Raw genomic sequence first — 12,702 nt, 5'->3', positions numbered from 1 at the left:
CATCGGCCAACTCTGCCTTAATGGAAACTATTTGGGCTTATCGTTCTACTCCCAGTAGTGTTACAGGAATTTCCCCTTTCACCTCTCTCAAAGGAAGGGTCCCTAAAACAAGACTGTCTCCTCTAGGGTTAAAAAGTAATGACACATGCTTGGTCAACCGCATCGAAATTTCAAGAAGGTTAAACGAACACCAGACCAAAGACCGATATGACCATACCAAGCACGTCAAATCCCAATTGTTCAAAGAAGTAGAATGGGTCCGTGTGGACCGGCCCAGACCACGCAGAAGATAAGCTTCCAGGTTCTCAGAGCCTTACAGAATATCTAAAGTGGGGAAAAATGTGGTCCAAATGGAAAATGGACAAACCTGGAGAGAATCATTCACCACAATCAAGGGGGTGACGCTGACCTCCGCTCTGAGCCGGGGACAGTATCAGTTTTGCCCATACCCAGGAGATCCTTTGGAACCAATTCTGTTTCTGTGTGGGTCAATGATTATAGTGTAATGGGAACATGTTGTGCATATACTGTACTTTCAGGTTTTCTCCCCGCTCTGTTTACTGTCTCTCTCTCCTCCTCCTTTCCCTTCCCTTCTTTCTCTTCTTTCCTTTTTCTCCCTATGCAAGGAAGTGTGTCCTCTTCATGGTACATTCTGGACCCCCTCTCCTCCCGGTCCCAGTTGGTACTGATCTGTCCTCTGTGTGCCAACATTTCACAGCGCACTCCAGCTGACTGGAACCTGTGGTGGTGTGAAGACTAATAAAGAAGAGTACCACGCTTACCTGCACTTTGTCTTCATTTTAACAGTTTGCCACCTTCCTCTAGAGGGTATTACAATCACACGTTGAATGGCCCAAATTTACCACGGCATTCAGCAACTGATTGAACTTATCTTCAAGTCATGTCATTTGGAGTTCTTCCTCTCTGCTGATATGTTGCTTGGTGTGGTATGACAGCCGCTATGTCAGGTTCCAAAGTAACCTGCATATAAGTCTGCCTGGTCTATCTCCATTGCAGCCACACATGCTGCTCATTTGCAGCACTGAATGACCACTGCACCATGGGTCCATGCAGCCTCAGTAGGCCAACCTCTGTGGAGCATGGAGGAAGTGAGCATGAAAGGCATCCTGGACTGCTACCCCCACACCTGCCTCCCAGTGGCTTTATCAAGCAGACCATTTAAGATGTAGTCCTTGGCTCAGAAGCGTGGTGATCAATTAAGTCATCATTGCAATACTTCCTGGTACAGTTTTGACATTCATGCCGTGATGGTGCCAACCACTTCACCTGCACAGCTAGAATTTGAAAACCTACTTGATTGAACAATCATTTGGCTGCTAACACATAAGACTACATTCCTCCACATAGCTGCAAAGGGACTGTGCCATCCATATACTTTACTCACTTTTCCCACTTTTAGTAGTCCTCTGACCTTCAGGGTGGTTTCCCTCTAAACTACAGACTCCAACACCAACAGCCACTCTGCACTACAGGAGCGAACATTGTACATCACCATACATCGTGGATACAATACATTCTGCTGTATAGCATTACGAGCATCATTAACTTGTGAAATAATTCCCTGAATCAATCGCAAAGTTGCGTTCTTGGGCTAAACACACTGCTAAATAAATTAATGGAAATACCAAGAAGAAAACCCACTAATGCTAGTCCATATGAAGAGCTAGAAAAGGCTTTCGTGAAAAAGTTGTCAGATGAAGATGCTTACACGTATATTTCAGTTTGGAAAAACTGCAATCAACTGAAATTGACTGCAATGCATTTCTACACATTTAAGGCCAGTTTTTATGTTTGCCAAACCGGTTACTCCATCAAAAGGGTGTTGGACATCCCATTCACGGTATCCCAAGTAAATTCTATCCTATGGCACTTTTAATATGGATGACAGGATATCCATCATGTTTGTGACGGTGTAATCATATGCAAAACTCTAACCCAAGCCCATATTTAATAATTAACCAGGACTAGTTCATACAAGGATCAAAATCTGTCTGATAAAATCTTTATATGTTTTGTTGGGGTTGTGAAGAGAGTTGAAGACCAGAACCACCCGTAGTTTGGATTACACCCAGATAATTTTCTACTCCATGTGACTGTAACAATGACCTTCCGCAAGCATTGGAGGTCTGGGCTTGAGGAACCGCATACTCATGCAACCTGTCAATATTTTGTATCATCTTCAGGGACCTTTAGGGCAGTGAACTGCTTATATGGGACAATACAAAATGGAATGCTTTTACCCCTTGAGTCCCTCAAACCCCGATGGGAGGAGGATCTGGGTATTTCTATATTAGACAACGTCTGGGAGATGATACTTGAGTGGACTCCTAAAATATGTAGGAATGCCCAGTCCAAACTGATTATTTGCTACATACTGCACAAGGCTTATATGACCCCTGGGTGCATTAATAGATATTTTCACTTAACTGGAGAGTCCTGTCCAAGGTGTGGGGAGAGTGGAGCCGAGCTAATGCATATGATGTGGACTTGCCCAACACTGGTAACTTATTTGGAGGAGGTAAGAACGGTAGTTGCAAATTTCATATTAAAGGATGTTCCCTGCTCCCCTGGGTTCTGCCTTTTGCATTGGTTCCCACATGCATCCAACCCTAAAACAACAAGCAGGTTCCAAGATGAGGCTTACCTGTTAGCGAAGGGAGGAATAACTAGGTAATGGAAAGCTCCCTGAATCAACACATGATGCAAGGAACTTGAGAGGTGGGTAGGATATGAAGGGGAAGTATAGTTGCGAGAGGCTTGACAGGGTCTAGATTCCCTGGACACAGCACAGGCTTGGGAGGTTCTGGTGGACTGCCTAAGGGCCCTTCCTCAAAAATAATCGTTAGTGGGTACACCCTAGGGTTCGTCCACTACTGCCCCACCCCTTTGCTCTGTTATCAGAGCTCCCTGGATGCAGTTAACCTCAATCTCCATTGTGAAAAATATAAGTTAACTATACCTCCATGTTGACACAGATAAATGAAATATTACGGTCTTGAATTGTTTCACAGACGCAGGAAATAATATCGAGGAAGGTCTATGGGAAGGGAGGGAAGGGCGGATAAATTGGGTATTTGATAGTGTAGTGTCTGTAGATTGACGGGTATGATCCTAATATATCTTTCAAACTGTAGTACACCAACTGATCGTTAATGTATAAATTACAATAAAATCTGTTTAAACAATGAGGTACACCCCAGTTTGTAGAGGAGTTCAGCGGCCCTCCTTTCTTGGAACAAATAAATAATAATAATAAAACCATTTTTAAAGCGCCTGGCTGCGCAAAAAACAGTGTGTCCCCGTGCTAAATACTGCTAAATTGCCAGAGGCAAGAGCGAGAGAGAGCCAAGAAGGTGCAGAGGAAGGAAGGGGGGATTATGCAGGGGGGAATAGAAACGTTTTGAGTTTTCCCCGGAACCTAGTTTCAGAGGGTTCCATTCGGAGGTCGAGCTGGAGTTCGTTCCAGTATTTGGAAGCCAGGTGTCTGAACGAACACCCACCCATCCTAGCTCTGGTGATTCTGGGGAGTTTAAACATCATCGTTCCGGACGATCTCAAGTTCCTGATGGGGCGATGTATAGTGAGAAGATTTTTCAAATAGTCCGGACCTTTGCCATAGGCGATTCGATGCACAAAACAAAGGGACTTAAATTTGATTCGCTCCTTGATAGGGAGCAAGTGGAGTTTAGCCAGAGCAGATTTCCCAGATGCTCTGCGAGGGAGTCTGAGCACAAGGCGAGCGGCGGCATTCTGAGCACACTGAAGTTGGTGTAGGCCTTTTTTTTTTTTTTTGAAAACCTTTATTGATCGTAAACATAGTACACAGCGTCTGCCTACAACCACTGCGGGCCGGCCGCTATGACAATATACAACCTTCCAAGGTACCTTGCGCTGCAATAGATGACAAAAATAACAACACCACGATGGACTGGTAAGGAGCCACAGGAAAAGGATAAAGAGGGTTTCATTTTGTAATTTTGACGAATCGTCCTAAAGTCAGACCGGGTAGCTGAGAGGGCGAGCCACATAAAAGGATATCCACAAGTGAAACATCGTTATCAAAATACTGGCGTAAGTCATTACAATAAGGATACACAAGCGCAGAAGTACATGTCGCCCCAGTTAGCGCCCGCCCAGTCAATATATCACATCAGGAGTTGCAATCTAGTTAGTCTACGGTATAATAGGATATAAGAGGGATCATTCTATAGCAGCGATGAAAGGATCCGACGACGTACAAAAAGGCACTTATTACATGGGAAAATTCGTGACAGGATATGCGCCCTCAAACAGTAGTATAAGAGGGAAGGAAAAGCAGAATATGTAATCATTCAGTGACTATGCATTAAAATCGATATCTTGGTCGTAGAATCAATAAACCATGCGAGAAAGACATAGACGCAAAGCACAAAAATCGTCCCGGAAAGAACCAAACCCAACCCCCCGTCTGACCCAAGATATATAAGAAAGAAGAAGAGAAACAAGAGAAAGAACAAAAAGAAAAGGCCATAGAAACAAAAAAGAAACGAAAATCAAGCCCCAACCCCCCTACCCTGCACGTCGAAGAGGCTACGGCCCTCCCCCCCAACTAACGTGCCTGTCGCCCCAGTAATACCCACATAAGGGAAAAGACGGGGGAAAGTCAACACAACCAGACTCCCGCCCCACCCCACTCGCACACAGCAGCTCAGGCTCGATCACAAACAGACCAACAGGTCGACAAGCAATGGCGGCGCCGTAGTATAGTTCAGCAAAGCGTCCACATCTTAATAGGTGACCGGGCATCCGTCCTGCAATATATAGAGGAAGAGTTCACCCCTGTCCCAACTTGACCCTTCCGTCAATACGTAGCCACTGGAAGTTTGCAATGGGGCACTGCCTCAGACGAATAGGGTGGCCAGGCAGGTAGAACAAAAGCAACTCCGTGGGAGACCCCAGAGGCAAGGGACTGAGAAGTGATCTCCTCCAGACATGTAGGCACAAGTACAGGGCTCCGGGCAAATCTCTCAGATTGCGGCTCAGTAGGGGCAGCGCAAGATGGCTGGGTGGTGGAACAGGCCCATGGAGGCAATCTGCATGCGTTGCAGCACTAGGCCCCGATGTCACATTCACGCGGCCGGTTAAGTTGGACCTGTGACCAACATCATCCAGGGCCCTCCACGGCACCACCTGTAGACACGTAGCAGGTGCACTCAGTGGCGGTAGAGATCCGCTTACGACACCACTTCTCCCCGGATCGCCGGAGCCCTCTTCCCACGGCTGGATGATAATAGCGTCCAGGCGCCGTCCAAGGTCCCTGGCCCCATCCACCCAGGTAAGACGCAGGGAGCTCAGAGCAGCAATGAGGTCTCGAGCCGTTGGTTCCATCCTGCTTAGCCAATATAAACTCTCTCGCACTCTGGGTATCTACTCCCCCGGCCAGTGTCAGTAGCCCCCACAGCACCACCCAGCCAAAAAGCTGGTATAAAATCCACCAGAGCGGGGGCCGGAGCCACATCCAGCTGCTACGAGCAATCCGCCATTGCACTTTGCCAGTACACCGTTCACTTAGTCACAGGATGCCCCATAAGAAGCGCGGGCAGTATTAGCGCTGCGAGGCACAGAGTCTTAGTAGCAGGGACAGACCCACCAACTGTGCGCAGAAGCGCCGACCTCCACATCTCCGAGGTCCAAAAACGATGTACAGGTCTGCTCCAGATCCGCCAATGCCAGCAACGTTGCGCCCGTTCCAAAATGGCGACCCCAGCCCGTCCAGTAGACCCACACGCAGCATAGAGAACAAAGGAACAGTCTTACTAGGCGGTGGAATCGAATCTCCAGCGTGTGTGTCCGTGTCTGGGGCAGCGTTAAATCACCACGTCCGTCTGGGATGGTGGAGTGTGTCTCCCGCAGCTCCAAGCTATGGGCTTCGTGGCCCGCAAAGCCGCGACCCCGAGTGGCATCCGCGGCCGGCAGTAACATCCGGTCCCTCGGCCAGCAGTCGGACGCCGCCACGGCACCAGGCAAAAAGGGTGAATGAAAGGGCCGCCGGTCACGGCCAAGCGCCGGAGTTGCCGCCCGCTAATCCTCGCGACTTCCGACGCCGTGTCAGCTTGGCCCGAGCTTGCGCGATCCGGGGAGAGCAGGATATTAAAAGGATGAATGCCGTGGCGAGCGGAGCTCGCGGACTAGGCGGCCATCTCGCTCCGCGCTCGGCCACACCGGTGTAGGCCTTTTCTGCTCAAACCTAGAAGCAGAGCGCTCCCATAATCAAGGTGAGGGGTCACCAAGGCGTGGACGATGGTCTTTCTGGCTTCTATAGGAAGGAGGTCTAAAACCTTATGAAGGACTTTCAGTATGCCGAAGCACCTGGCCGTCACTTTACTGACATGAGATTTGTAGGCGCGATCTGAGTCAAGAATTATGCCAAGATTGCGCCCGAGTCCGCGATAAATATCAAAGCCTTCGATATATTCCCTCCAGTCTGGTGCTAGCAAATTGGACTTGATGCCTACAGTGTTCCAGGAGAGAATGTTAATTGCTTCATTGGGATTGTTATTAGAGCCAATGCAAAAAGGGTCCACTTCCAATGGGTCCACCTAGATTTGAGGAGAAGTGACTGGTAATGATGAAACTTTATGTTGGGAACAAGACTCTTCTGCTCAAACCACAGACAAGAGGGCTATTGCAGGGAAGTCAAATTGCCCTTTTAATCACCAGTCCTTAAAAATTGTCCGGATACACCAAGTGCTAGATTTCCCAGAGGAAAGACAGCAAGCTGATGGCTACAACCCCCTTTGTTGTAGTACAGTTCGAGTCCACTAAAGAGGGCTGGTTTGTTACTTCTCCTTTGTCGCCCATTTTTGTTAGTGGTCCTTCACCAGTTGATGACATGACCATCAGTCTTGCAAAGTAAATCTTGCACAACGAATGATGTTAGTGGTTCAAAGGAATTATGTGATGGAATATTAAAGTTTATTTAGCCAGGTCTGGCAATGGGTTCGTCAGTACAGTATGCACCCTTGTTGGCGATAGGAGCGAATGACTGGGGTCTATAGAAATAACCTAAAGGAAGTTCCTTAATTATTCCAGGTAAAAGTGGCAGGTTGCAAAGGTGCCTTACGAGTATATCCACAACTGTGGGGGACTTAAAATTCATGAATATACAATCCACTGTGCATAGCTTTGGATAGACACCAAGCCATTAAACTTTTCCTACCTAAATATCGTATTATTTTTTATCCAATGCACAGACTTATTTTTCAAGGTCACATGGCCTTCAAGGGTGCCTGTAGGCAACACTGAGACATCCTCAAGGACAGTCAAGGAGGGTTTGCACTTCGGGTAAAGTTGGGGAAATGTTAACGTGAATTTTCCAATGTTGGCATGTAAGTTGGGTTTGTATGTACTAGTTTGCCAGTTGTGGTTTTAGGCATGCAATTAATTAGTGGGGCAGAAGGAGCTTGACCATGTGCCTGTGGCTGCTACATAGGTGCGGGGACCTTCACAGAAGTGGAAGTGGGGCTGTTTCTTTCGACTGGGAATGATGGAATCTTAAGAGCCTTTATCTACGAATTGAAGTTATAAAGTCGGGATGGAGCTAGTTCCATTTGTAAAATGGGTTTAAATTGCCCATTAGACAACTCCAGTATTTTGGACATGATGTTGTGGTAATCCCAAAGGCAACCTCACTCATCATTTTCAGGAGAGTTGCCTACTTAGGTTATGGGTTGGAAACCAATGGGGCGGAATTGCCATCTTGGGAACAGGTGTCTCTTAAACAGGACCGGAGAGACATTCCTGGAGTGGGGCTTGATTTGAGACACGTCTTGAAATATAGAGGATGCCAATTCAAGTTCTGGAGTAACATCAGCAATAAAGGGGGGGGGGGCTGAAGGCGAGTCTAAATTTAAGGAGAGTCTTCTTTCTGAGAGAGCCATCTCAGATGATACTACACCTATCGCCCTCTCTAACATGCAGTCAATAGAAGTGAATTTATTGACAGGAGTGTTGGACAAGCCCCCTCCAGCCCCCAGCAGTTTCGTCCCCATTCTCAATAGGGAGGCCTTAAAATCAACAAGAGATGGTGGTGAAGGTCAGATATGATTTAGGTGAATTTATGTACCTTGGAGCCAAATGGAGTGGCCCATCCCAGTCTATTACCGACTAAGATACGACGGACCTGTCTTGGCCCTGGTGCACGTCGCAGCACTTTCTAAATGTGCTTAAGAGTGCTGTTGAGAGTCTCACCTTGAGCCAGGTGTTTGCTGGGGAACATAGTCCCAAACCATCCATGGTGAGCAAAATGCGGTGCAGCTGCAGACATTGAACCGCTCCTCAAAGAACTCACGCTGCAGGAGGCTAAACACGCTTAAGAGCGTTGTCGAGAGCCTCACCCTGAGCCAGGTATTGGCTGGGGGGACGTAGTCCCACCCTGGCAGAATGCAGAGCAGCTGCAGGCAAGGAACCGCTCCTCGAAGAACCCCTCAGTAGTAATAATTGAACCTTTTACTCCTTTCTGAAGTTGGTCTATTTTTTCCAGATCGATGGTAAAGCCAGTTGTTCTAAGGTTAGCTTCTCTGTGCTTAGCAGCCTGCCTGTTCTCTTGAAAGCGTCCTTAAGCAGGAATACCTAGACGGCTTTAAGGATGGAAGGAGATCTTTGACTATAAATTAATGTTCTAAATTAAAATAGAGCTCCTTATAGCTCCTACACCAAAGATTTGATGACTTTTTAATTCAAAAACAAGGAAGTAAACCCAATTATCACTTTGTAAGGTTTAGCGATATTACAGCAGATCCTAAAAGAAGAGGAGTAAAATATTTCTAATTGCCAATTATTATGTATTGTAGGAAGGAGGCTTTTTGCAGGTTTATCCCCACTTTATGCCCCACATTTTGACAACTGGGCACTGGTGTAATGTCTCTGAAATTCCATGCTGAACAGGACTCAGTGCATGTGTTCTGACCCTTAAAATGGTGTATGTTTAATTGAAATGTCCAAAATTGGTATAGCCAACTTACTTGTACATCCTTAGTTTATAGTACCAGGGACACCTAGCAAGTTGAGGTGTCTCTTGTGGACTGTAGGACTAGTTGTTCCACCATAAGTATGACATGGCTCCCAGTCTGCCCCTGCGGATTGGAATGGAAGGGCAGTTTAAAACTGCCAACTTGACTCTGCGATATAAGGTAATGGCAAAGCCCAAACCTCTCTTTTTAATGTATGTAAGTCACCCCTAAGGTAGGTCTAATGAGCCCCAAGGGTAAGGCATTGTATGTTAAAAAGTGGAACATGTGCTTGTACATGATCCAGCAGTAAAAATCATAAATAGCCATTTTTACTGTGGAAAGGCTAGTAGCCCCATTGGCAAATGCAGAGTTACAGGCCGGCATCTCAGCCCTGCTAACTTCTGAATGGGACTACTAAAATTGGGACTATAAGGTATGAAAAGAATCTGTGCATTAAATCAGATTTAAAGGTTACATCGAATTTAATGTCACTGGTCGGCAAAGTGTAACTTTAGAAGATTTCCAGTCCCCTTTTACTGGATTTGTCCTGCAGACAGATTTCTGCCCTCCTAGGAAGACGAGCTAAAGACTCCCAGGACAGGAGACAGTAGGGGCCTGCTCGGGAGAGAGGCATTACCTCCCTCCTGCAGGAAGCCACATGGGTGTTAGCCCAAAAGGCGAGTTTCCAAGCTGAAGTTTCCTTTGAAGGGCAATTGGGAAACACTTGGGAGATGGGCTGCTCTATTGTTAATGCAAACAGGCTGGCACTAGCGACAGGGAAGGGGAAGCCAGTTGTGAAACCGGTTTTCCAGGGTGTGGTGTGGTGGAGAAGGAGACTGTGAGACAGGGAATGATTTGCCGAAGGTTGCTTTATTTTAATTCTTCAGGACGATGTCATAGAATAACAGAAGGTTCTTAGTTCTACAAGGCCGTCATCGCGCTCTTACGTCAGAGAAAAAGGGTCGTCCAGGCTTCAGGCTCCCAAGGATACGAAGGGTTGATCCCGCCGTGTAGGGACACACAGGTCCGGAAACAGAAAAAAACACAGAAAGAAAAAGGCTCTGTAAGGGGAACATTTCTCTGTGGTATTAGAAGGTAGGGAAAGGGAGTGAGAGACTTTGCACCCGACCGACACCTGTGATTCCCGCTGCTCCTTTCATAAAGGTTTTACGCACTCTGAGGCTTTGGCTTTTGTGGATCAGCTTGTCTGGTGCCTCAGTTCGTTCACCCCTTTCTCCCGACCTTCCCTTACCCCACACCGCCCCTAGTTGGCCCGAGCCCTTGTGGAGCCACGACCCTCATGGGCCGTGGCCGCTCTCAGCATGTTATTTGAAACAAAAGAAATTAGGAACTGGTTTTAAATGTAGGACATGGACGGACAAGAGACAGCAAAGACTAAGGGGAAACAAAGTGCATGGTACAAAATTAAGGATTTTATTTTATTAGATTATCATTATATATTAAAAAACATCTTTAATTTATTACAGATTTTTATTGTGTGCATGCCTCCACTATACATGTAATTATTGATCTACATATATATGCATATTTATTGCATCCTAAATTTAATTAAATGCATTTCAAATATTGATCTTGACTTGAAAGCTGTGCGGAAGCTTGTTTAACACACTGTACATAAAAACATGGCTAAGTATGACATCTACGCGCGTTTCGGCTGAGGGCCTTCATCAGGGAGCCATCTGAGTATCCAATTGAACCTGGAGGAAGAAGATGGTGCAGATTCTCACAGGAAGGGAGGATAGAGTAGTCTGAAATATAGGACGGTCTGTCCTGCAGACGATGATACTTTGTTATATATTATTCGTTTTTTTCTCTTTGGGACGGTGTCCTGCTATTTTGGTATCAACCTGGAATTCTGAGCTGTAAAAATGGTCCTATATCATTGAAAGGCTACTTGCTGTAGGCGCCAGGGGTGAGGTATGCAGGTGATCTGCTAGTTATCCTCAAAAGTGCTCTAAATGGGGGTCTCTGGACGTTTCTTGTAGCGCTGACAGTCTGTCGCTTGCGTCCAATATGATTCCAATGGGGGTCTGTGGGCTTCTGTGTTTTAACCAGCGAATGCCGTCATGTTTGTGGCGGTTCGGAAAGGATCTCTTAGGTGCCTTCCGTTCGCCTTCCAATGTGGGGGTCTGCCGACGTCTGTGCAAGTAGAGCCAGGTGTGCTCTCAGCATGTTGCCAGAAAGGGTCCAGCTCATCTTTTTGTTGTCCTCTGATGGCGTCTTCCCAGCGGGCTGGAATTTCTCTTCCGTATCGGAACAGGTCGGCACCTCTCTAGGTCCCCGTGAGACAAGGAAGGTCTGGAGGTCCCGTTGCCCTGTAAACGACTCCGGTACTCCTTTCAGCCGTCTTCCAAACGAGAAATCCATTCCTTCGTTCTCCTCCTCTTTGAAGGGGATGAGGTCATGTGACCACATCACATGGTCGGCCATGAAGATTTAAAGGGATAGTGCCCAACAGGACCAAAAGCTGGGGCCTGAAAATAGAGAAGAGGACAGGGGGATAGGTAAGGAGGCAATTGTTTGTGCAAGAAGTCAGAGGAGTTAGGGTCAGTAGGCAGCTCTTTGTCACACAGGGGCATGTGGCCCTCTTAGTAGTCACACCGCTGGGTTGGTCTGGGGAGCTCCGACTGCTGAGAGTTGGGTTTTGCCATATTGGGAGTGAGCAGAATGGTGCATCTTGGTATAGCCAGATGACACAATTTCTTGGAAGTGGTCAGCAGGAGGGAAGGAACCTGGCAGCTGTCACATCCTACACCGAAGGCCTTTTCTGAACATAAATAGGGCACCCCTGGCACCCAGAGCTTGGTTCTCTTCTGGACTGGACAGAGGATCAAAGAAGGACTGCCCTGTTGTAATGTGGAACTGGAAAGGCAAGGCTGCAACAGCGCTGACTGCACCTGCTGAACCTGGTGGCTAGCATAGGAAATGGGCTGTGCCTGCTGTGTCGTGCTCAAAGAGAAGTTGTCTCCAGAGTCCAGCTGAAGCCAAGAGACTCCAAGGGTCAGTTAACTGACATTCTGTTCAAAGGACAGGGTCACAACACCTGAGAAGCCTACTGGGGCAAGTTGATAGCTGTGCATATTCAAGCCACCACCAATCACCCCAGTGCAGCACCAGAGGCCAAGACCCAATGCTCAAATTTGCACCTGAGTTTGCTGATCTAGGGAGAGTCATCTGAGTGCATCTTGGCCGACCAGAAAGCCAAGTTATCGCCCAGAAATGAATTTGGCTGTTACTGTGATACTGAGCGACTGCTAGCCCATTGGCAACTGGACATCTACAGGCATCAACACCATTTCCATAGAAATCCATTGCAAAGGAAAAAAAACTGCCTAGAGACTGCTTCATCTGTTCAGATAACTGATTCTGAGGACCTTGTTGGCTCCCTAGTGGAGCAGGTCCTCTCAAGTGATTTTAAGTGGCCGCATTACAACTAGCCCAACTTTTTTCAGAGAAAGTTGTTTATTGTCAAATTTGTTGAATTTGCCAATGCTTGTTTGCAGATGAGCCTTGTAAATTATATATACCTAGAACCCTCTGGTGAAACTTTTTCATTGTGGTCTCTGGAAATACATAAAAATACAGTCCGTTTTTATAAATTGTTGTCCGATATCTTTAGTGTCTTGTCGATTTCCTCTTCAATCGTTTTGGTGCTGATGAAATATTTTAC

The 12,702-nt window shown here is 46.8% G+C and overlaps 1 protein-coding gene across 1 annotated transcript in view; it reads left to right on the top strand.

Annotated features, from left to right (window-relative positions):
- OSBPL3 (oxysterol binding protein like 3) overlaps positions 1-12,702 on the top strand; it is a 909,495-nt gene that overhangs the window by 757,201 nt on the left and 139,592 nt on the right. The gene's annotated exons all lie outside the window — the stretch shown is intronic.

The sequence above is a fragment of the Lissotriton vulgaris genome, chromosome 10, assembly GCF_964263255.1.
Source record: "Lissotriton vulgaris chromosome 10, aLisVul1.2, whole genome shotgun sequence".
NCBI lineage: Eukaryota > Metazoa > Chordata > Amphibia > Caudata > Salamandridae > Lissotriton > Lissotriton vulgaris.
The sequence above is the reverse complement of the archived record's forward strand: the minus strand, read 5'-3'. Positions and strand labels throughout refer to the sequence as shown.